We start from the raw sequence: 23,249 nt of genomic DNA, 5'->3' as shown, positions 1-23,249 counted from the left end.
AGACGTGCATATAAGCGGAAGGTTTCATGTGTAAAAAGTTGCATTTTGTAGTAGTAGTATGGATACTTTATTCTTTTTTCATGTTTCTTTCTCCCTGGTTTTCTTATTCTTTTCAGTGGCAGTTAAAACAAAAACAAACAAACAAAAAAACTGGATTCAAATCTAGCCAGCAGCGTGACTTTGAGCAACTCTTGTCTGTAAAGTGGGGTAATATTTTCCAGCGCGATGGTTGAGGTCAGTAGGAAATGATTTGAGCCGCATTTGGCACCCCGGACCTCCTTCTTGCGGTGGGGGCGCCTCCTCCTCCCCGAAAGGCAGAAGCCGTCAAAGCCCTCTTGGAGACCTCCTCCCTGGGCCCGGGAGTCCAGGCACTCCTGGGTCTCCACGGCACAGGGACTCCTTCCTGCATGGAACTCTCCAGAGCAGGTGGGGATAGGGGTGTCCCACTGGCACCTGCCCTCGCTGGGGAAGGGGCAAGCTCGGGGAACATAACGCCCGTGGGCACCTCGGGTTGCGGGGCTGGCTTGTAGCCACCTTCGAGCTTCTGTCCCGACCCCGGGCCCCCTGCACTCCCGGCGGAATTCGGCAGCCGTCTTGTGCCCCCTCGCCGGGGCCCCGAGCGGCAGGAAAACTCGGATTTACAGGGCACCTCCTGCGGAAGCCTAGAGACACCGGGTGTGCCGGGGGTCCGGGTCTGACTTCGCAGACAGGGGGCACTTGGGTGCCTTCTCAGATCTCAAGGGTCGCGCCACGTCTCCGACGTGGGCCAGGCGGGAGGACGCAGCCCTCTCCCACGGCGACACGCGCCGATCTGGTATCCAGCTGTCGCTCGGTCCGTTTCTCCGCTAATGCCATCTTGCCGGAGGCTGTCACGTGCGGACGACAGCATCGCGCTTCCCCCGGCTCGGACACCAAAATCTACACAGGGACGCCACCCGGTTTCCTGGGCTCTGTCCACAACCCGAGGTGAGGCGCGGGGGCCCTTCCCTCGTGGGTTGGAGCAGGGACACGGTGGGCGCTGGGTCCCTGGGGGCGCGTCTCCCTGTCGGGGCCAGGCAGCGCGGGGTCGCAGCGCCGTCGGGGGCCGGAGGCGCCGCCGCTTGCCTTGCGCCACGGCCTCGGGGGTGTCCGCTGCAAGTTGTGGGCTGCGGGCACGTGGGGCTGGGGCGGCTGGCGGCGCTGGACCCCCCAGGACCCCAGTCCGCGGCCGCCTCGCCTCCCGCAACCGCCCAGCGATGCGGGAAGACAAGCGGGCGAGTTCTGGGAGGCCAGGCCGGGGGGCGCCACGCGTGCGGCGCGAGGGGCGCGGGCTGCCGGGAGGAGCGCGGATGGTGGGGGGGCGCGGGCGCATGCGCCCTGCGCCCGTGCCATATTGGAATGAGTCGGAGCGCTGAGCGCCGCCGCCGCCGCCTCCGCCGGAGCGCGGGTGGAGGGGGGCGGGGAGAGCTGCCGGCCGCCCCGCTCCGCGGAGCCCAGCAGGAAGAAGGGCGCTAGCGGGCGAGTGCAGGCGGCGCGAGCGGAAAAAGCGCCCGCACGGGGGAACGAAAAGAAGAAAAGAAAGAAAACAAGCGCGAGAAGGGAAAAGCGAGCGATCGAGCGAGTGCGCGCGCGAAAACTCCCGACAGGTAAAAAAGCGGGGCCGCCGACTGGGCCTTCCCGCGCGGCGGCCTGAAGGGGCGGCGGCGGCGCCGGGGCGGTGGACCGCGCGGCGTCCCCCTCGAGGCGGCCACGCAACTTTGGCAACGAAAATCCGCCGGGAGCCGAAGGGCGGCGGGCGCGCGGTCTGAGGCGCCAACGGGCGGCGGCAGCACGTTGGGGGCGGGGGCGGGGCGGGTGTGTGTGGGGGGGAAACGCGGCGCCCGCGCGCGGCCTGGCGCGTCCCCGCGCGCCGGCCTGCCGGGCAGCAGGAGCGCGCCTGGGCGCCTCGCCGCGGCGGCGGCGGCCGGCCGTCCCGGGCGGACAGCGCGCCGAGCGGCAGCCTTGGGGCGTGAAAGGAAAGTGGCCGGGCGGCGGCAACGCCGGCGCCCAAGTTCCCCGGCGCGCTGGGCCCGCCGCGCGCCCCTCCCCGCGCGTCCCGCGCTCCCGCCCGCCGAGCCCCCGCGGACCCGCCCCCCGGGCTCGCTCCGGGCCGGGGCGCGAACCCGCAGCAGGACCCGGGGGCGCGCCGCCCGCGCGGAGGTCCGAACTTCGCAGGGCCGAGGCGGCCGCTGAGCGTCTAGCGGCCGCCGCAACCGGTTGCTTCGGGCCAGCGTGGTGGAGTGCGCTGGGCCTTCCTAGCGCCGCGCGAGCGGGCCGAGGGCTTGCGGGGAGCCCGCTGCTCGACCCCAGCCGGGCTTGCCGCTCGGGAGGTCCGTGACCGTTTCGATTTCTGTTCTTAAAGTCTCGTTTTGGATCTTGAAAAGAGGCTATGGAGAGGCGAGCAGAGTGTCCTGAGAAGGCAGGCCTGCCCTGTGGGGAGCAGAAACGCCTTGTGAGAACAGAGATAAATTCCCGCGGAAAGGATGTATGTTAAGTTTTTCACAAGATGTCAGCTGCTCACTGGGTTCTAAAACTGAGCCGTAAAGGACAGGTCACCTGCACGTTTTGTTATGCGCCAGGATTGGGGTAGGACACCCTTGCCAGGGCCAGGCGTTTTATTTAGTGGGGGTTATTCCCAGCGGTTCTCTCAAAGCCATGCGGATGGACGGCCCTGAGCGAGGTTTCGTGAGCCCTACTTAGCAGTGATATAGTCTTGAGAACCAAGAAACCATCAGAGAGATTTGAAAGGAAATAAAATGGATTTTGTCAATCCCTGCATATGCCTTCTCCTCTGGAACCATATTTTTCAGATGTCACACTTTATTGCATCGCAAGCAAAATGCTTGAAAATGTAATTGTTCATTTGTCAACTGTCTTGACAGGAGGAAGGAAGATGAGTGTTTTCTTGCATACACTTTGGGGCCTGTTGGCCTCGTGTTTTGAGGGATATGTTGAATCTTTCTAGGCCACAGGTAGATTCAGAGTTGAGATTTGTTTATAATGTCAGAAAAGTAACTGCTTGGTGGAAACGGGAGTGGCCCAAGATCAGGAAACAGTTACATTACTGCTGTTGTCATTGACTAGCTGTCTTATCTTGGGTATGTTTCTTACCCTTTACAGATTTGGTTTTCCTTATTTGCAGAGTTAGAGGATGAGTGGATCATTATTCTGCTGCTTTCAGTTCTAAAATTCGGTGACTTTTTAAAGTGAACGATTAAAAAAATCTCGGTCTGTACTTTGAAAGGTTCTACATAAAAGTGCTCACAATGTGCATCTTTATTAAAATACATTTAGAGAAAATATCTTGGGAGCTCTGGATGATTTCATGTAATTATCTGGAAAGATAGTTACACATGTTTTTTAATATGTTTTTGAAATTATATATATATATATTTATTCATTTATTTATTGAGGCCTAACTTACAGTAAAATCTTAAGTACATAGAGTTCAATGACTTTTTACGTATGTATACGCTTTGGTAGCTACACTCAGATTAAGATATAGAGTATTTTCAGCCTCCCGAAGGGCTCTCTTTACATTCTTTCCGTTCAGTAAACACCTTCCCCCTCCCAAGGTGATCACTATACTGACTTCCATCACCACTGGTAAGTTTTGCTTTGCAGCAGAACTCTTTTGAGGGTGAAAGGGGGCAGTATTAATAAACTGAAGGACAACATGTGTGTAAACCTGGAGTTATGGTCATGGTCGTTTTCGCCCTAATCCTGATGCTTTTATAACAATTCTTACTTTTTTTAATATCTAAAATAACTAAAAATTCTGACCTGGGAGACTTCTTAGTCAGAAGATCACTTTTTAGCTGAGGCAGTACTGTGCAGGTTTGGATCTGTGGTTTTTGGGAGTCCTTGTGGACATGGGGCCTGTATTAATCTGTTATTTCTCGTTTTTGGAATACAGGTATATTTGCAGACATTAGGTTTGAAGGATGAATCATAAACTTTCCCAACAAGTCAGATTTAAGTTGTCAGTAGATGAGTCAGTTCCTTAAAGCCTAGAATTTGCTGAGAAAATTAAATGAAAATGGATTTTTTAAAGTTCAGTGAATTAAAGAATGTGGGCATAAAGCTTTAACAACCTTTTAAATGACGGCAATTAACTTGATTTATATATGCAGGGTATTTGCCTGGTTTATCAAATCATTAAAACTCTAGCGATGAAAGCAAAAACAAAAAGTAACTAAAAGTTGTATCAGGTGTTTTTTTCTTTTTAATTTCAACATGATTAAGATACCTTTTTGTGTTAGACCTAGGAAGTTGGGTTTTTTACATTCCCCCCCTGAAGCAAGTACTTCAGCAATTTGCTTATCCTACCCAAATGCCTTTTAGTATATTCTTGTACCCTTTCTTGTTTCTAATGCTAAAGGAGAGGAGTTAGAGGTTGTAAGTGAATTCTTGTTAGTTCTCACAAAGGTCTGTGTTTTTCTACTGCATGGCCATCTGTGTGATACAAAGTTGGGAACTGTCTGAGGCCTGTGTTAGGGATGTATGGGGCGTAGTCCACAAAGTTCAAAGATTTTCTTTTGTGAAATGATTCTGCTGAATAATTGTGTTTTTCTGTGACTAAGTCAGACAGTTAGCCAAAAACTAAGCTGAATTTGGTCACTCTACCCCAAGATTCATAGCATCATTAGGAAAGTAATTCATCACTTAGTTGTTATTGATCCACCAGTTTTTATCTCTCCTTCCTTCCTTCCTCCCTCCCTCCCTTCCTTCCTCCTTTCCTTTTTTGGTGGCTCTTTTTAGATTTCTTAGCTTTGGCATTATCAGATATTTAACTTAAAATTTGTTAAATTTTTGAGAGATGCAACTGAAGAGATGCAAAATGAGAAGCACATATGAAAGGGAATTCCGTCTTTTGTTTTTTTGTAAACTATGATTTTTCTCTTTAAAAATGCTTTTCTTATTCATAATCTTGCTGCTTCTGTAGGGTACTTTTGCTTTCACAGTGGTGACTAGACTGGGCTTAGCTGTAGAATGATGATGTAGAAGCTGATATCTTTTGACTCTGAAGTCTATAGAAAAGCTGAACTGTCCAAACTTCATTGGCCTTTTTATTATGACTTCATGTCATGTTCACATTAAAGAAATGAATACAATCCAGAAAGCAGAAGACCATAAGGCAGGTATTTTGAATGCTAAATATTTTTTATTAAATCTTTTCTATCTTATAATTTCCTGAAACTTTTCTTTCTGGATTTATTTGGCTGTTAACCAGTATTTCAAAATAATTTAAATGAGAATGAAAGAACATTTAATCAGTAAATGGTATGGTTTTGTTATGGCAGGGTATTTTTATCTCTGTAAATAGAATTTGTTTTCTAACTGGAATGTTTTGTAATTGAAAAAAAAATTTCTTCTTGTACATAGTTGTTAAATTGGCTGAAAGTCTCTGGGGATTTTGGTTACCTGGGAGATTTTGAACCATTAGACTTCAGGGAGTGGGATTTTGATATGACTGTATACTTCTTCAAGTGGAACTGGCCCCATTGGAAAATGTTTACAATAGAAAGGATGTGGTCAGGTTGTTACAAGTTCATTTTTAAGCTTTACAAAAGTGGGAGAGAGGATAAGAAGACGGGTTATTAAAAGAAAAATTATGACTTTACTGTAGACGTTTTAACAAGTTTGATTGTAAATCTTTGCCTGTTGCTGAAAGGCACCTAAAGATTTGTAGTTATTTTTTAGTCTCTTTTATTCAAGAGGATGTTTATAAATTTATTCAGCTCTTTTTGACTTTAGATCATCACTCAAGGACATAATTAAAAAGAAATGTTGTCTATATATTGTGCTAAAGGTATTAGGTCTCTGCTGAACTTTGTGGTTTGATAGTTGAGTAACTGCAGAGCCAAGCACTGGGCTGTGTGGGTAAAGGCTATACAGTGGCATTTCTAACATGGTGTACAGTGCTGCATGCAGGTGTGTTTGCTTAATCTAGAGAAAGGTTAATCACTAGACTGATTTGGGGTGGATAGGGCAGTTGAGAGTACCTGCTTGGTTTGGGAAAGTTGGTTTTGGGCTGAGATGACATTTGGAGAGGGTCTTAGATGAGAGATGGAGGGAGGTTTGTTGGCAGCTGCAAGTGCAGGACAGTCGTATTTGGAATGACAACATGAGATGGACTGAGAAATTTATCAGTCATTAAAATACCTCAAGAGTTTTTCCTGCTGAAATTCAGTTTAAAGTGTTAACCAACAAGTACTTCGATTTAATTCCAAAATATTATATATATTTTTTTACCCAGAATAGTTTTAAAATTTATTTTATTTATTCTTGGCTGCGTTGGGTCTTTGGTGCTGCGCACGGGCTTTCTCTAGTTGCGGTGAGTGGGGGCTACTCTTCCTTGCGGTGCATGGGCTTCTCATTGCGGTGGCTTCTCTTGTTATAGAGCACGGGCTCTAGGCGTGCGGGCTTCAGTAGTTGTGCCTCACGGGCTCTAGAGCGCAGGCTCAGTAGTTGTGGCGCACAGGCTTAGCTGCTCTGCGGCATGTGGGATCTTCCCGGATCAGGGAGCGAACACTTGTCCCCTGCATTAGCAGGTGGATCCTTAACTACTGTGCCACCAGGAATGTCCAGGTTTCATTTTTATTATTGAGCAAAATGGGCAGGGGTAGGTGATCTAGTAGCTAAAGCTAGAAATATGAAAAACTTTGGGTATTTGATTGTTATTATGGTCATTTATGATATCTGAACCCCTTGACCTCTTAATATAGTTGATGCTTATTATTTTCATTTGTTTCCCTTTTGAAGTTGATTTTAGTCCTCAATCATGGTTTGTATTTGCATTTAAAATATACGTAAGTTTTTATTATTGTTAATATTGCTACAAGTAACACTGTACACAAATTGGGAAACAGACTTAATCTGCCCTTAGGCATTATCTGTGCCTGGCTTTCCTTAAGGGCTCCTGGGTGAACTGAGAGAAATTTTAAATGGCTCTGTTGCCAGTAGTAGTTGTGACACGGGAAGCAGTGGCTGGGTGGGCTCTTCTGGCTTTGCCTTCTAGGGTGGCTTTCCTTCTCTGCTGTGAGTGCTTGAGGAGGGCTCCATGACTCCTACAGCCAGATCCAGAGCTTTAAGGCACAACAGGGTTCTGAAAACCGTTTCTCCTCCCAGCCCACCCCTTGACCTTTACCCTGATTTTGGCTTTCTATTAACTTTGAGAGGAGCTCTTTCCAAAGCAGCTATACTACTGAAACCTCAGGTTCTGGTGTGGTATTCTTTTTCCGCCACCTCCTTGAGAGGCTTCCCTACTCTTCCTGTGTCATCTTTGACCTCATTGTTAACCTCCTTTTCCTCTCAAAGAGTTCCAGCCCCTTTAAGCCTGGACCCATTGTCCAGTCTTTTGCTTCCTGGCCAGTACCCTTTACTCTGGTCCCTTTGCCCTTCTGCAGCTTCTGCTCTGTTGAGTACCACCCCTGCCAGTCCAGCCTGTGCCTGCTCTTCTGTGGACAGACTGCCCACTTCAGACCCTGAAGGAGACTTCAGGGTCTCCTCCTGAAGTGGCCCTATGTGCCACTAGCTCCACACAATCTTAGCTCGAGGCAGACCCTTTTCTTTTTGCCTTCTGTGACCTTTTCAGACCCTCCCTTGGTGGATTCCCCCACATTTAGACTTCATCTAGCCCTTATGCCCCCCTAAACCTTTCTGCTGAGCTTCAGATCCATATATCCTCTGTTCTCTGGGCCTGTCCAGTTTGGATGCTCTGCTGGCCTCTCAAAATCTACAGATCCTGAACAGAATCCCTCAGTCTACCTTAAAGCTACTCCTCTAGCCGGCCCATCTGCCTAGGTCTCTTTTTTTACCTTCCTTCTTAGTGATGGCTTCCATTTTTTCCCCCAACAGCTTTCCCGTGGAACTGAGTTTTATTCTTGAATTACCAACCCTTTACTTAAGAATGTGCAGTTCTGACTCCTTGGCTTTCAAACATTTTTAGAAGCTATGGGACCCTTTGTTAAGTGAAATCTTTCTGGGAAACCCAATATGTAAAATAAGTAAAACTAGAGTTCTGGTGGAAGGGGAGTGAAGGGTCAGTATCCTGTCCTGCCACTTAGGCCTTCTGGTGCTGCCCTCTTCCTCTTCTGAGGCAGAGCTGGTATCTGGTCCTTGGACTCTGTAAGTGGAACTTTCTGGAGTTGCTCAGTACTGCCTGAGGGCACTCTGCTTGTCGGAAAATCACTTGATCTGTTCTGCACCCCACCTCTTTCCCATTGGTTTTATTTTAATTGTGACTGGTAAATATAAAATTAACTCCGCGATGAATCTTGCCAAGGAAAAGGAAAGCCACTTTGGAAAGTGAAACTAGGTATTAAAAAGAGCCAACTCCTTTAAATGCTGAAACCTTCAAAAGTGCCCAAGGGTTTCTTTCAAGTTTTATGGAAGTCTCTACTAACTTATCTTATTCTCTTAAAAGCTGCTTTTCTACAACATGAACATGCAAGTAAACTTAGTTTAGTTTTACTGTTTTTGTTTTGTTCCTTTACCAGTATAGCAGGTTTGTTCAGCCCATAATATAACTAAAATGTTAAATATTTGCAGTTAAAAATATGTTCTGTTGCCTCCAAATGGTTGTCCATACCCTCCATCCTCTGCCCCTCCTTCTCCAATCCATCTGACACACTGTGGCCAGATAGCTCTTTCTAAACAAACTTGATTTTATCACATAAACTTATTCTGCTGCCAGCAGGGGAAAGTGCAGGCTCCTCAGGAATGTGCACAGAATCCTTGAGGAGCTTGTCCCCTCACCTGCCCAGCTTAGTCCCATCTCACACACGCCCGTCCCTCCAGCCACGCCTACACCCTGGTCCTCTGCACATACTCTCCTCTGCATGTCCAGTGTGTCCTCCACTAACACAAGGCTCCCCAAATATCAGTCTCGCACGTACCAATCTCATGCTTTTGGCCATATTTGATTACCATAATTATTCTTTCAATGTTTAAAAAATTTACTTTAAATTTTTGACTATTTTATTTTTAAAAATATTTATTTATTTATTTGGTTGCGCCAGATCTTAGTTGCGGCATGCAGGATCTTTAGTTGTGGCATGCGGACTCTTAGTTGTGGCATGCATGCGGGATCTAGTTCCACGACCAGGGATTGAACCCAGGCCCGCTGCACTGGGAGCATGGATTCTTACCCACCGGACCACCAGGGAAGTTCCTAAAATTTTGACTTTTTAACTTAAATTTTATAAAACATTATTACATTTTAAAAATAAAAATAATGAAATACAAGTAATAGTAAGTCTAATCGTTTTATCCAAATATATTCCTTCAGTAAGTTTCTTATTTATTTATTTATGGCCGTACCATGTGGCTTGCGGGATCTCAATTCCCTGACCAGGGATTGAACCCAGGCCCTGGCAGTGAAATCCTGGAACCCTAACCGCTAGGCAGCCAGGGAACTCCCAAGGTTCTCAACAAAGCCTTTGTACTTAAAATTTTTACAAACTATGTACCTCATAACAGGAGATATTAAGAATTTTTTTTTTTTAAGTGTGATAATGGTGTTGTGACTATATATGAGAATGCCCTTATTCTTGGGAGAAGCAAGCTGAAGAGTTTAGAGCTGAGGTATCATGATGTCTCATGATGTCTTCAACACTTTCAAATGGCTCATAAAGTATACATATATGCACATATGTATAGAAAAATAAAACAAATCAGGAAAATTTTCATAACTTTTGAGTCTTAAGTGGAGAGTATTTGGAATTTTTTCAAAATCTGTTTGAAAATTTTGATTAAAGGTTGTCTTGGCTTAAGTATAAAAATGGCTGCAAAAAATGTTGGTATTAAAAAAAGTTTTTAACCCCAGTACACAATGGTTAACATACATACATACACACACACATACACATACATATACAGAGAGCACAGACCCACTTGTTGAGGTGATATTTAGACTACCCACATATTCAGTGTTGTGGGAAAACCAAATGCTAGTGAAATTTTTTTTTAAAAATTTAATTTTTAAATTGAGGTATAATTGACATACAACATTATATTAGTTTCAGGTGTAAAACTAATGATTTGATAATTGTATATATTGGGAAATGATCACCACAATAAGTCTAGTTAACATCTGTCACCATACCTAGTTACAAAATTTTTTTCTTATGATGAGAACTTTTAAGATTTACTCTCTTAGATACTTTCAAATGTGTAATACAATATTATTAACTATAGTCGCCATGCTGTACATTACATCTCCATGACTTATTTTATAACTAGAAGTTTGTACCTTTGAAGTTCTTAATAAATCCTGTTTAAGCAATACCTGTGAAGTTGCAGTTTCATGTTTTATATGTTAACTCTTTTTCCCATTCCACCTTAATGATGCTATGTAAATACTTGAAAAGAAAGTCTTCAGCAGCCCCTAAATTTTCTCATGTTCCACCAGTGGTTTGGGTGTTGTGCTTAGGGGACTACACTAAGGAGATTCTTGCTTGTCCTGTAAGACTCAGGTCTCCTGTAGAGTTTTCCTCCCTGGACTTCTCCAGGCCGGATTAACTACCCTTTGCCCTGGGTACTCACAGTATTCTACATATTCTCCTCTTGTGAATATTACAATTGTAATTATTTGTTCAGTGTCTATACCAGATTGAGAGCTCATGATGAGAGACCCTGTTTTATTCTTTATTGGTACCTTGCATACAACGTAGCAGAGAGTAGACAGTAGATGAATTATAGCTGAACGAAAGCATAGAAGCAATACTGCAACACCATCATTTATAACATTATTTCTACTCTAAAATGTATTATTTGCTAAACAAGAAACTATGATGTTTAATCAGATCCTGTCTTGTCACTCCTAGGCTTAGAGCCTGCTAGTGGCTTTCCATAGTAATTACAATAAAATCCAAACTCCTTTTGTGGTCTGTAATGCCCTTTGTGATTTGTTCCCTGCCCACCTCTGCCAGTTTTCCGCCTGCTTTCCCACAATCAAGCCACATGTCTTTTCTGTCCCTCCAAGTACACTGAGTTTGTTACATTTAGTTCCTTTTCATCAGAGGGGTCAGCTCAGTAATGAAACCTTTCCTAAACATCCTTACCTCCGCTCCCCTGGCTTTTCATGTCTCATTACTGTTTGGTTTTCTTCATGGCACTTATCACTATGTGAAATTATCTTATTTTTAGCTCATTCTAATATTTAAATTTAAAAGTTTAATTTATTATAAAGTGTTTTAGAGCCCCACTGTAGAGAATATTAAAACCTACTCCAGGAATGTTTTCCCTTATTGTTCCTTGTGGGAAAACTAGACAGTGCACTAATGCATTGTTCTTCTGTTTGCTGTTGTAAACTCCATGAAGATAGGAACCAGGTCTGTCCTTTAATCAGCATGGCATCCCTGTACTGAGAATGGGGCGTAGCAAATACATATATGTTACGTGGAGGTATGAATAAACAACCAACTTGTAGATGATCTAAGAAAAAATTTTTTTTAAACTCTGGAGATTTGGGGGCAGTATTATAGTTTAGTTTTGAATCTTCAGAATTTTTTTTTTTATGAGAAGTCAATATTTTGTCATATTTTGCAGCTTGGAGTATCTGTTTATTGTTTTAGGTGAGCCACATTCCTTTCCTCAACTTCATTTTCTTTATAACTTATAACATCACTTTTTCGAGGATAACTGCCCATCTTCAGATCTTTGACACAAATGGATTTCCATTAGTAAAAATCAAATTGAAGGGCATTAGCTCCAGTCATTTGCTTTACTTTTCATGATAGTAGTTACAGAGAGGAAATCACCAGTCTGGTTCTATATGAGCGTAGGATGGGGCAATTCTGTTGATACTTCCTTTGCCCTCATGTAACTAAGGAGAGCCTGTTATTTGCAGGTGCATGAGCCCCAGGTTGAGCTTCAGAATAAAATCCAGTGGATCCATTGTCCTCCCACCATTGTTAATTGAATTGATGCTCTTACTGTGGTGGGAGTGCTGATGATGTTGTATCTGTATGAGGACTGGGGGTACCTGAGAACAGGGGAGGCAGCACAGAAGTGAAAGAGGGTTGACCAGACTTAGACTTTGCCTATAATCCTTCCCACCCCCTCCTCAGTCCTGCCTGGAAATGGAGAAGTTTTGGAAATTGTGACGCTATGGGGGAAAAAACCCTCTATTTTTTAATGAAAAAAAAAATTTTTTTTTTGGTTTGATATATTTTGTTCTGCTTCCATGCACAAAGGAAAAATGAGTCAATACTCTAGTTTTTTACTTAACTGATTTTTGGCTGGAGAGACTTTAGAAAATTTGGACTCTTCAGTAATTCTGAAGTTCTTTGTTTAGAAACGAAAAGATATTATGTAAAACTGTTTACTCATAGTATGTGATATTAACATGTAAAATGTAATTGAACTTTAGTTGCAGATCTATTAATATATTTGAATCATTTAAACTTTGATTACAGTGGAGCCAAACATTTAAGGGATTTTTGCATCTTGGTTTGAGGAGGAAGTATACACTTTTTTTTTTTTATCACGGTTGGCAAAAAGTTGAAAGTTACTGTGGGTAGAATGAACCTCTTCCTATACCACCCCTCCACCCACCCGTTTTACTGAATTCAAATGTTGCCACAAAGAATTTAGAGATAATAAATTCTTTTAATAGGCATCACTTTTTCTTGCATTGCTTTGTTTTTATCATAATCACAGACTTAAGTACTTAATCTTTTTGTTTGTTTGCTTGTTTTTCAGCCACTCCATGGCCGCGCATCATGTAGAATCTTAGTTCCCTGACCAGGGATCAAATCTGTGTTCCCTGCAGTGGAAGCTAGAGTCCTAGCCACTGGACCTCCAAGGAATTCCCTTAATCTTTTTTTTTAAACAGGGATACATGGTACGTAGTAAAATATTTTTTGAATAGTGAAAAAGAGTGTACAGTACTCCTTTACTGATATCCCTAGTCCTTCAGTCCGTTCTGTACAATTTTTTTTTTTGGCCACACCACACGGCATCGATCTTTGTTCCCCAACCAGGGATCGAACCCGTACCCCCTGCCTTGGAAGCTTGGAGTCTTAACCACTGGACTGCTAGGGAAGTTCCCTCAGTCCCTTCTGCAGGCCACTGTTATCTCTAGTTTTTTTTGTTTTCTTCCAGAAAAATTCTATTTGTATAATATATATTTCTCCACCCACTTCAAAAAACTCAATTGGTAGTGCTCTTTTCATTTAAAATGTCTTGGATATATCCAAGTTCACAGAGATCTGCCTTGGTTTTTTTTTTTGCGGTACGCGGGCCTCTCACTGTTGTGCCCTCTCCTGTTGCGGAGCAACAGGCTCCGGACGCGCAGGCTCAGCGGCCATGGCTCACGGGCCCAGCCGCTCCACGACATGTGGGATCTTCCCGGACCGGGGCACGAACCCGTGTCCCCTGCATCGGCAGGCGGACTCTCAACCACTGCGCCACCTGGGGAGCCCTGCCTTGTTCTTTTAATGATTGCCTAGTAGTCTGTTAATGGCTGCTCCATAATTTATTCAGTCAGTATTTCCAGTTTTTTATGCTATAAACAGTGTCATGGACTAATAATGATAACTGCATTTGCTTGGATTAAGACAAACTTTCTAATACTGAATGTGTTTTTTCTGAGTTAATGTGTTTGTATAAGTAGACTGTTCTTCAGCACTGGGTGCAGTAGAATAAGGGGAGCAGGAGATAAAGTCTCTGCCACTCCTTCCCCTTCCTGTGGGGCAGGAGGGGTAGAGGGGGCAGAGTTCCCAGCCGAGTCTTGGGAGGCTGAGATGTCTGAAGATGTCTACAGACTGAGGTGTTAACCATGCCTTTAAAGCCCAAGACCTGTGTGTGTGCTGCTTGTTATCAATTTAGTTTATTTGTGTTTGTGTTTTGGTTTTGAGAAAATCACAGCAGCATGGATCGGCTAACAAATTATTTTCTGGAAATTTTTTTGTATTTTGTTCATTGGCAGTAATACAGCTAATTTTTTTTTAAGTTGCTTTTTATCTGAGCTACTTGATAAGGAATTTTAAACAGAATGCTATGGTTCCAGTATCGGAACTTCTGAAGAAACTGAATTTGGAATCTTGATGCATTATGTAGCTGAATCTTAAAGTGTTATTATATTTCAGTAATCTGAGTTCTTACTTCTTACCCTTTATTGGAAGAACTTGAGAACACTCCCTCAGAGCTTACATTCATACCCCCATCAGTATCTCCTCTGTGTACTGCCATTGCCTCTAAAATACTGTCATCAAAAAATGGTAGTATATTCCTAACCCAGGGCTGTCATCGCTTGTGCAGAGGGTGCACACACTGGGCCAGCAACGGGCGGGCACTGCTGGTCCACAAGTGCTAGTGCCCTTCCCTGCAGGGGCTTGCAGCCGCTGAGTGCACTATGGGCTTTCCGGAGTCAAGTGCGTTTGCTTTGCTGTGGCATTCTTTCTGCCATTTATTTTGTATTCTAGTGAGTAGTTTTGACCCATGAAGGCAGACAGAAGGATGCAACTTGTAGACTTGGACTTGTGGCAAAGAGACAGCATAACATAGTATGGCAAAAAGCAAGTTCTTATGGGTTGATAAGGTGCCTTCAGAAAGTGATCTCAGGACTTTCCTGGTGGTGCAGTGGTTAAGAATCCGCCTGCCAATGCAGGGGACACGGGTTCAATCCCTGGTCCGGGAAGATCCCACATGCTGCGGAGCAACTAAGCCTGAGAGCCATAGCTACTGATCCCATGCGCCACAACTACTGAAGCCTGTGCACCTAGAGCCCCTGCTCCACCACAAGAGAAGCCGCTGCAATGAGGAGCCTGCGCACCACAACAAAGAGTAGCCCCCGCTCGCCACAACTAGAGAAAGCCCACATGCAGCAATGAAGACCCAGTGCAGCCAAAAAAATAAATAAATAAATAAATAAATAAGTGATCTCAGGAAAAAGAAGTATAGAAATCGGCAATTAGATTTAGCCAAGTTCCTTATATTGTGAAAAGCATTGTAAGCAACAGGGTAGCCTGGCAAGTTGGACCGTTCAATGTTTAAAGAACAGGTGGAAGAAACAATGGTTTGAAGGCTTGTTTTAACGTCAGAGGATTTGAAGAGGACTGTAGAGCAAGCAAATTACCTGTGGATAATGCCTAATAAATTTACACAGAAACTCTGCTTTAACGCCCTCTCAGGTGAAAAAGGCACTCCCGATTGGTCAGTGTGCACACCAGGACTGTCAGCAGTGCTGACCTTGAGGCACCTCGAGGTAGTGGGCACTGAATTTCCTTCTCTTGTGAGAATGACATTACCCCTCCCTGGAGGCAGGAACGTTATTGCTGCATTAGAAAGTTGTGGTTTTTTCCTTTCTACTGAATTGGAGGTACCATGATCTGTTGACATAGAAATTTATTCAGAAAACTTCATAAAGTGGTGGTGCCAGGAGTTTAGGGAATACAAAGTTGAGTAAATTCCCTGCCCTTGAGAAGCTTATAGTACCAGGATAAGATATGATACAAAATAGCTAGTGCTTATTTAAGTGCTGTCAGAAAGGTACAAAGTGCCTCCTATGGAAGATAGTTTGACAGGGCTGGGAGGAGGGGCTAACATTTTTGTAGGGTGTTATTTTGAGAAATGGTTTTTGTGGAATAATGTTTGTGGGAGTAAAGGTCAGGGAGTGAGTAATCTTTGAATACTTATATATTATTAGTGTAAGACTTTCTCAGACTTAAGACATTTCAGTTTTTGTTTTTTTTTAAACAGTGTTTATTGGACTTTGAATTTAACTTACAGCATGTGGCACTTGTGATTTTTTTATTTATTTATTTTTGGCTGTGTTGGGTCTTCGTTTCTGTGCAAGGGCTTTCTCTAGTTGTGGCAAGCGGGGGCAGCTCTTCATTATGGTGCGCGGGCCTCTCACTATCGCGGCCTCTTTTGTTGCGGAGCACAGGCTCCAGACGCGCAGGCTCAGTAGTTGTGGCTCACGGGCCTAGTTGCTCCGCGGCATGTGGGATCCTCCCAGACCAGGGCTAGAACCCGTGTCCCCTGCATTAGCAGGCAGAGTCTCAACCACTGCGCCACCAGGGAAGCCCCGACATTTCAGTTTTTAATGGAGACAAGGTCCAGTATAAAATAAGAAAATAATTCTGAACTTTTCCTTTTCAAATCCCTTTCCAAGCCTTTATCTTTAGTGCTGCTTCCTCCTGAAGCTGTTTAACTTTGGTGAGGTTCCCACCAACTTTCCCTCTTTGAGAGTACCAGAAGAAACAAACAACTAGCTACAGTGATCTTGGGCTATTATATCTGAAACTGAAGGCAGGCTCATTGGGACCTGCCTGGAACTGGAGTGAGCAGCAGTCAGAACACGGGGATGGAGGGGAAACTCTGTTAACTTGTGTCCATAAGCATGCAGCTTGGCAAGATTACAGTATATCCTAAATGGGCCCCAAACTTTTTACTTTGTTATCTGTTGAGTTCCCCTAATTTGCTGTTTCATTGCTGAGGGAGGTTATTATGCTGAGTGCTTATATGTGAGTTATTTGCTGTTTTGATTTATTAAAATTTTTATAACCCTGGCATGTTATGTATTAATTTTTCTGTATATTGAATATTATAGGAAGTTAATTTGCAATTATTACATTTTCTTTGGCCAATTATATTCTCACCTGGTAGGAGTCAGATAGAAATTTTTTTTTTTTAATAACCTAGGAGGGTACAGTTGCCTGCATCATCAATTTTATTTATATTTAATTAATTAATTAATTTTTGGTTGCGTTGGGTCTTCGTTGCTGCGCGTGGGCTTGCTCTAGTTGCTGGGGGGGGCTACTCTTCATTGTGGTGCACGGGCTTCTCATTGCGGTGGCTTCTCTTGTTGCGGAGAACGGGCTCTAAGCACGTGGGCTTCAGTAGTTGTGGCACGCGGGCTCTGTAGTGCAGGCTCAGTAGTTGTGGCTCACCGGCTCTAGAGCGCAGGCTCAGTAGTTGTGGTGCACGGGCTTAGTTGCTCTGCAGCATGTGGGATCTTCCTGGACCAGGGCTCGAACCAGTGTCCCCTGCATTGGCACGCAGACTCTCAACCACTGCGCCACCAAGGAAGCCCTAGAAATTTCTGTTGTTGTGGATTTCAGCAAATTTCAGGGACCAGCCCGTGACTTTTTAATGATCACATAGGAGTTCAAGATATATTCAGAATTTGCTCAGCATCCTCACTGTCATTACTTTTGTCTTAGCTATCATCCAGTCTCATTTGGATTATTACAGTAGCCTCCTAACTGATTCCCCTCCTTCTGCCCTTGCTTCCTCCAGGCTACCCTTGACACAGTGAGATTCTGTTAACAGGTAAGTCAGGTGATGTCACTCCTCTGCTCAGAATTTCCTGCTTTCACTCAAGTCTTTGTCATATCCCACAAGGCTCCACGGCTTAGCCTTCCCACCTCTCAGACTTCCTCCCCACTGTCTGCTCTCCAATAATCCCAGGGGGCTCCCACCTGAGGGCCTTTGCACGTGTTGTTTCCTCTGCCATGAATGCCTTCCTGGAGATATGTGCATGACTAGCTGTCTTGCTTCCTTGGGGTCTTTCCCCCAAAATCACCTCAGTGACCTGTGTGATTAAAATTTCAACCCTCCTGGTATTACACTCCGTGAAGTAAGTCAGTCAGAGAAAGACAAATACTGTATGATATCACTTATATGTGGAATCTAAAAAATAAAACGAACTAGTGACTGTAACAAAAAAGAAACAGACTTGCAGATATAGAGAACAAACTACTGGTTACCAGTAGGAAGTGGGGCAAGATAGGGGTAGGGGATTAAGAGAGGTACAAACTACTATGTATAAAATAAATAAGCTACGAGGATATATTGTCCAGTGCAGGGAATATAGCCAATATTTTAATAACTATAAATGGAGTATAACCTTTAAAAATTGTGAATCACCATGTTGTACACCTGAAACTTATTACCTATTTTTTTTTGTAAATTTATTTTATTTAGTTATTTATTTTTGGCTGCGTTGGGTCTTCGTTGTTGTGCGTGTGTTTTCTCTAGTTGCAGCGAGCGGGGGCTGCTCTTCCTTGCAGTGCAAGAGCTTCTCACTGCGGTGGCTACTCTTGTTGCGGAGCACGAGCTCTAGGCGTGTGGGCTTCAGTAGTTGTAGCTCGCGGGCTGTAGAGCAGAAGTGCAGTAGTTGGTGCATGGGCTTAGTTGCTCCGTGGCATGTGGGATCTTCCCGGATCAGGGATTGAACCCGTGTCCCCTGCATTGGCAGGTGGATTCTTTTTTTTTTTTTTGTGGTACGCGGGCCTCTCACTGTTGTGGCCTCTCCCGTCGCGGAGAACAGGCTCCGGACGCACAGGCTCAGCGGCCACGGCTCACGGGCCCAGCTGCTCCGCGGCATGTGGGATCTTCCCGGACCGGGGCACGAACCCGCGTCTCCTGCATCGGCAGGCAGACTCTCAACCACTGAGCCACCAGGGAAGCCCTGGCAGGTGGATTCTTAACCACTGCGCCACCAGGAAAGCCCCTTAGTACCTAATTTTGTAAATCAACTATACCTCAATTAAAAAAAAAGAAAATTTCGGGCTTCCCTGGTGGCGCAGTGGTTGAGAGTCCGCCTGCCGATGCAGGGGACGCGGGTTCGTGTCCCGGTTCGGGAAGATCCCACATGCCGTGGAGCGGCTGGGCGCGTGAGCCGTGGCCGCTGAGCCTGCGCGTCCGGAGCCTGTGCTCCGCAACGGGAGAGGCCACAACAGCGAGAGGCCCGTGTACCACAAAAAAAAAATTTTAACCTCTTGCAAAATTTCATATCCCTGTCCCTGATTATTTTTTTTCTCCTTAGCATTTATTATCTAACACTGTGTATTTTACTTCTCTAGCCTGTGTATTATCTCTCTCCTGCACTTGAATGTTAGCTGTTTGATGACAGGGATTTTTGTCTATGTTGTATCTCCAGCACCTAGAACAGGGTCTTGCCTACAGTAGGTGCTCAGTAAGAAGTTGTTGACTGAATGGATGAATGAATATTTTATAGCATAGTTCCCCACCCTGGGTTGTGAATTACATGAATTCTGAATTTGGTAGGCTATCAGACAATGTCTAGTCAGGAAACCACTCCTAGGTGCTTCAATCAAAAGGGGATACAATTCTATGTGTATAACTGAGTCACTTTGCTGTACTGCAGAGATTGGTACAACATTGTAAATCAGCTATACGTCAATTAAAAAAAGGGGGGGGTATGATTCTAGGAATTGGATACAAAAGGAAGGGCTGGAGGAGCAAAGAGGAAGGTGGTATTGCGTAGAGCCCACACACCACCATTTTTCACCTATACTGCTGGAGTTCACTAACTGCCAAGCAGGAACGCCTACCAGGGCTGCTGCCAGAGTGGAGTGAGAGCACAACTGACAAGGGGGGCTGGCGATGCAGATTCACACCTGATGATTCAGGGAGAGTCTAGAATGTTAAACATGGGGCTGAGTACCAACATAAACTATCCAGCACAGGTGGTATTTATTTAATTCATATGTAGAGATAAATAAACTTAGATGTAGGACAAACTAAATTAATAGCAAGGGTAAGATCTGAGATCATGAGTGCAACCTTAAAAGCTAAGAATTAAATTCCAACTTAGCCTAGTCACATCCATGTGTTGAACCACAAAACTGAACTCAGCCTCTCGAAATGGAACACGACAGGAAACATATCTTCACTGTGGCCGTGATCTCTTAGTGTGATTAAGTGCTCATTTCCGTGAGTTCAGAAAATCTGTGTTTAGGCCCAGTTGTGTCCCAGATTAGATCTCTGTCACTTACAAGATCATACTGGCCTCTCCTAATCTGATTATAGTCCTTACTCAGAGCCCTGATATTAGTTCTTGGTCTAAGATGTGACAGGCTTGTATTTACGGTACCTCTGATTGAGTGCTCCTCCCTTTGCTGCTCAGATCATTCTTACCGCCCCCACACCCCCCAAGACACATTGCCAGCATCTTGTTGCTCCTTTTCTCGCTTATGAACAAGGATACCAAGGTCTAAATGTACTTGATTGCAAACTATATTCATGTTCAGTGCTCGTCAGTATTTATGACATGAATCTATTACTGATAAGCTTATTTTTGATTAGGGATGGCAACATTTAAATCTCTCAAGATGTGGAGGGAGATCATAGTGGAAATGGTAGGAATTAGTGGGACTTCTGTTGCCTATTTCCCTGCTTCTCTAGGCCCCAATTAAAATTGGCCTAGGGTTTTAGGTTGAATGTCTGTTTCTTGGATGTGAGGTCTGTCACTGATAGATCAAAAAATACTTCTTCCACCTACCCCCCAAAAAAGAAAGACAAAATGAAATCCTATGCAGTGATTACATTTACAGATTTAGAATTCTACTGTAATTTATTTATGAAATTCACATCTTTGCTTTTTTCCTTAAATCTGAAATTCTAAGGGCTTTTAATGTTAAAAGTTACCTTCAGGGAATAATTTATCATGTTTTTGGTGAATTAAATAATTTATGTTCAAGTACTAGCTTATTTCATTCATCAGGTTATTTTGGATTTCTGTAATGCTAATTATTTTTCTTAAACGATGATCCTTTTCTACTTGTAAACTAAATAAATGGATCTTTCATGTGCCAGTTTGGATCCATCTCATTATGTTCATGGATTCACTTGTAAGGATAAAATCAGTCTTAAAATTGTGACTAGCTGCAGTCCCTTACTTTCTTAATAGGATTATTTTCTTCAGTCTAAACAAACTGAAAATAAACTTCTATGATTTTTGTTTTGTATTTCTATGAAATACAGAGTATTTCTGTAGCAAAAAAATTAACTACTGCCAGAGCAGCTTACATTCTTCTGTTCTCTGTGCCACCTAATAAATGAGGCCTTCACATCAGCATCTCTACCACTGACAGCAGCAACATTTTGAAATGTTGGAGTCATGGAGGAGGAGGGCCATTTTGGCTGGGGATGCTGGCCTCTGGTGGATTTGCATTTAGTCTTCTGTAAGTCCCTTTCAGCATCTGAAATGCGCTTTATTTATTTATTTATTTATTTTTTTGCGGTGCGCGGGCCTCTCACTGTTGTGGCCTCTCCCCTCTCCCGTTGCGGAGCACAGGCTCCGGATGCGCAGGCCCAGCAGCCATGGCTCATGGGCCCAGCCGCTCCGCAGCATGTGGGATCCTCCCGGACCAGGGCATGAACCCGTGTCCCCTGCATCGGCAGGCGGACTCTCAACCACTGAGCCACCAGGGAAGCCCTGAAGTGCGCTTTAGACAGAAATATTGCCTTATCAGAATTCTAGGAAAAAAATGTTCTGTTTAAGTTTAAGCAAAAATCATTTATTTTCCCTTTCTGCATGCTTCCACTACTTCCTCCTTTTAAACGATTTTATTCCTCCCCTAAAGTTGCTCTGTTTTTGAGCTGTGGTTGTTGCAGACTGTCATAGAAAGGAGGCTGGGCTGGAAGTCAGTGACACTGAGCCAGTGGGAGGGCCCGCAGACACTCCCAAGGAGCCCATGTCTTAAGAAAACACCTTTAGAAACTGTTATCAGTTCATTTAAATTAAGTCTCCAGAGGGCAACAGAGCTCACTTGAGCTAGGAAAATAGCTTTGACCCAGAGATACTTACTTTTTTTTTTTTTTTGCAGTACGCGGGCCTCTCACTGTTGTGGCCTCTCCTGTTGCGGAGCAACAGGCTCCGGATGCGCAGGCTCAGCGGCCATGGCTCACAGGCCCAGCCGCTCCGCGGCATGTGGGATCTTCCCGGACTGGGGCACGAACCCGTGTCCCCTGCATCGACAAGCGGACTCTCAACCACTGCGCCACCAGGGAAGCCCGAGATACTTTTGACTTCTTAGAGGCATTTACTCTTATTTAACTTTTTATTATGGGAAATTTTAAACATACACAAACGAAGAGGTTATAACAGTGTATCCCGTTTACCGATCACCCCTCATTAACATTTTGCTCTTTTAGAGGGATTTTTTCTAATGCATTTAGGCATAAAGCGCTTGCATTTTATAATTATCTTTTTCTCCTCTTGGCATTATGTTTTAAGCAAAATTTTCTCCTCATTTACATTGGCAAATTTAAGTGTGTACTAGTAACTCTTGAGACTAGTTGTAGAGAAGCAATAATTTGATCTTTCGATAGAAATGCACTGAGTATAAAATAAACAGATTGCTGCTAGAGCTGTACTTTACAAATAGGTTATATATAGAATATTACTGTTAGGCTCAACTTAGCCGACAGCGAACCTCTACTTTCACTTACAGTATGGAAAAATCTGTATTATAAAACTCTGGTGGAAACCTGGCTATAGATAGGAAATGTTTTCTTTTCTTCCCTTCTTTTCTCTCCTTCCTATGTCCTTGAATTATTTCTTCTTTCTGCCACTCATTCTACAAATATTTATTGGCACTGCATGTACAACCCAAACAGGGAAGCTTGTATTTTGGGAAAGTAGGGAGATAATAAACTAGTAAGGGAATAAATAGAAGCTAGTATTTGTGATAAGTACTTGGCTGGTAGGCTGAGTGATGTTAGAGAATAAGATGAGGACATGCTCGATAGGGTGATGAGAAAAAATCTTCCTGTGCTGGTGACTTTTAGACTTACGATGTGAAGGGTGAGAAGCAGCTGTGTGAGGAGCACTTTGGGCAAGGGGATAGTACTTAGGAAAGAGTCTGAGATGAGTTAGGAACCAACAGAGGGAGTATGATTGGAAGGAAGATGGAGTGTTAAGTAGGGACCAGACCTTCCAGGGCCTTGTAGATCCTGGTAAGGAGTTTGGAGTTTATTACTTAGGAAGTTACTGAAAGGCTTGAAGTACGATCGTGACAGGATCTATTTTGCCTTTTTTTTTTTCTAGCTGTGCCGCATGGCTTGCGGGATCTTAGTTCCCCACCAGGGATTGAACCCGTGCCCTCTGCAGTGGAGGCGCAGAGTCCTAACCACTGGACCACCAGGGAATTCCCTCTGCTTTGCCTTTAAAAAGATTTCTATCTGCTGTGTAGAGAACAGACTTCCAAGTGCGAAAGGAGAGGCGGTTTGGAGGCTACTGCAATAGTCCAGGTGGCTTGGATTAGGATGATGGTGAAAACGGAGAGAAGTGGTTAATTTTAAGATATATGGTCACAGTAGACTCAGTAGGATTTGCTAATGGACGGAGTGAGGGTGATTGGGCCATTGACCATAGTTTCTAAGTTTTTGGCTTGGTTGGTTATCACTGAGATGGGGAAGCCTGGAGAGGGTTGGGTTTAGAAGCAAATTAGAGTTCTGTTTTGCTTGCC

General features: G+C 44.2%; 1 protein-coding gene across 4 annotated transcripts in view; it reads left to right on the top strand.

The window, feature by feature from the left end:
- The first annotated feature begins 1,440 nt into the window (after positions 1–1,440).
- Positions 1,441–23,249, top strand: part of SFMBT1 (Scm like with four mbt domains 1) — a 165,160-nt gene continuing 143,351 nt past the window's right edge. For 3 of the 4 annotated variants that reach the window (XM_027121075.1, XM_027121074.1, XM_027121073.1), the window contains exon 1: positions 1,460–1,625. The gene's annotated coding sequence lies outside the window, so the exon portion shown is untranslated. Of the gene's footprint in view, positions 1,626–23,249 lie in introns of all 4 variants that reach the window. The other variant, XM_027121076.1, reaches the window with a different exon arrangement.

Source organism: Aethalodelphis obliquidens, unplaced genomic scaffold (assembly GCF_003676395.1).
Source record: "Aethalodelphis obliquidens isolate GAN/ISIS:26980383/991018 unplaced genomic scaffold, ASM367639v1 scaffold22, whole genome shotgun sequence".
NCBI classification, from domain to species: Eukaryota; Metazoa; Chordata; class Mammalia; order Artiodactyla; family Delphinidae; genus Aethalodelphis; species Aethalodelphis obliquidens.
Note: the sequence above shows the minus strand (reverse complement) of the source record. Positions and strands in the feature narration are given on the sequence as shown.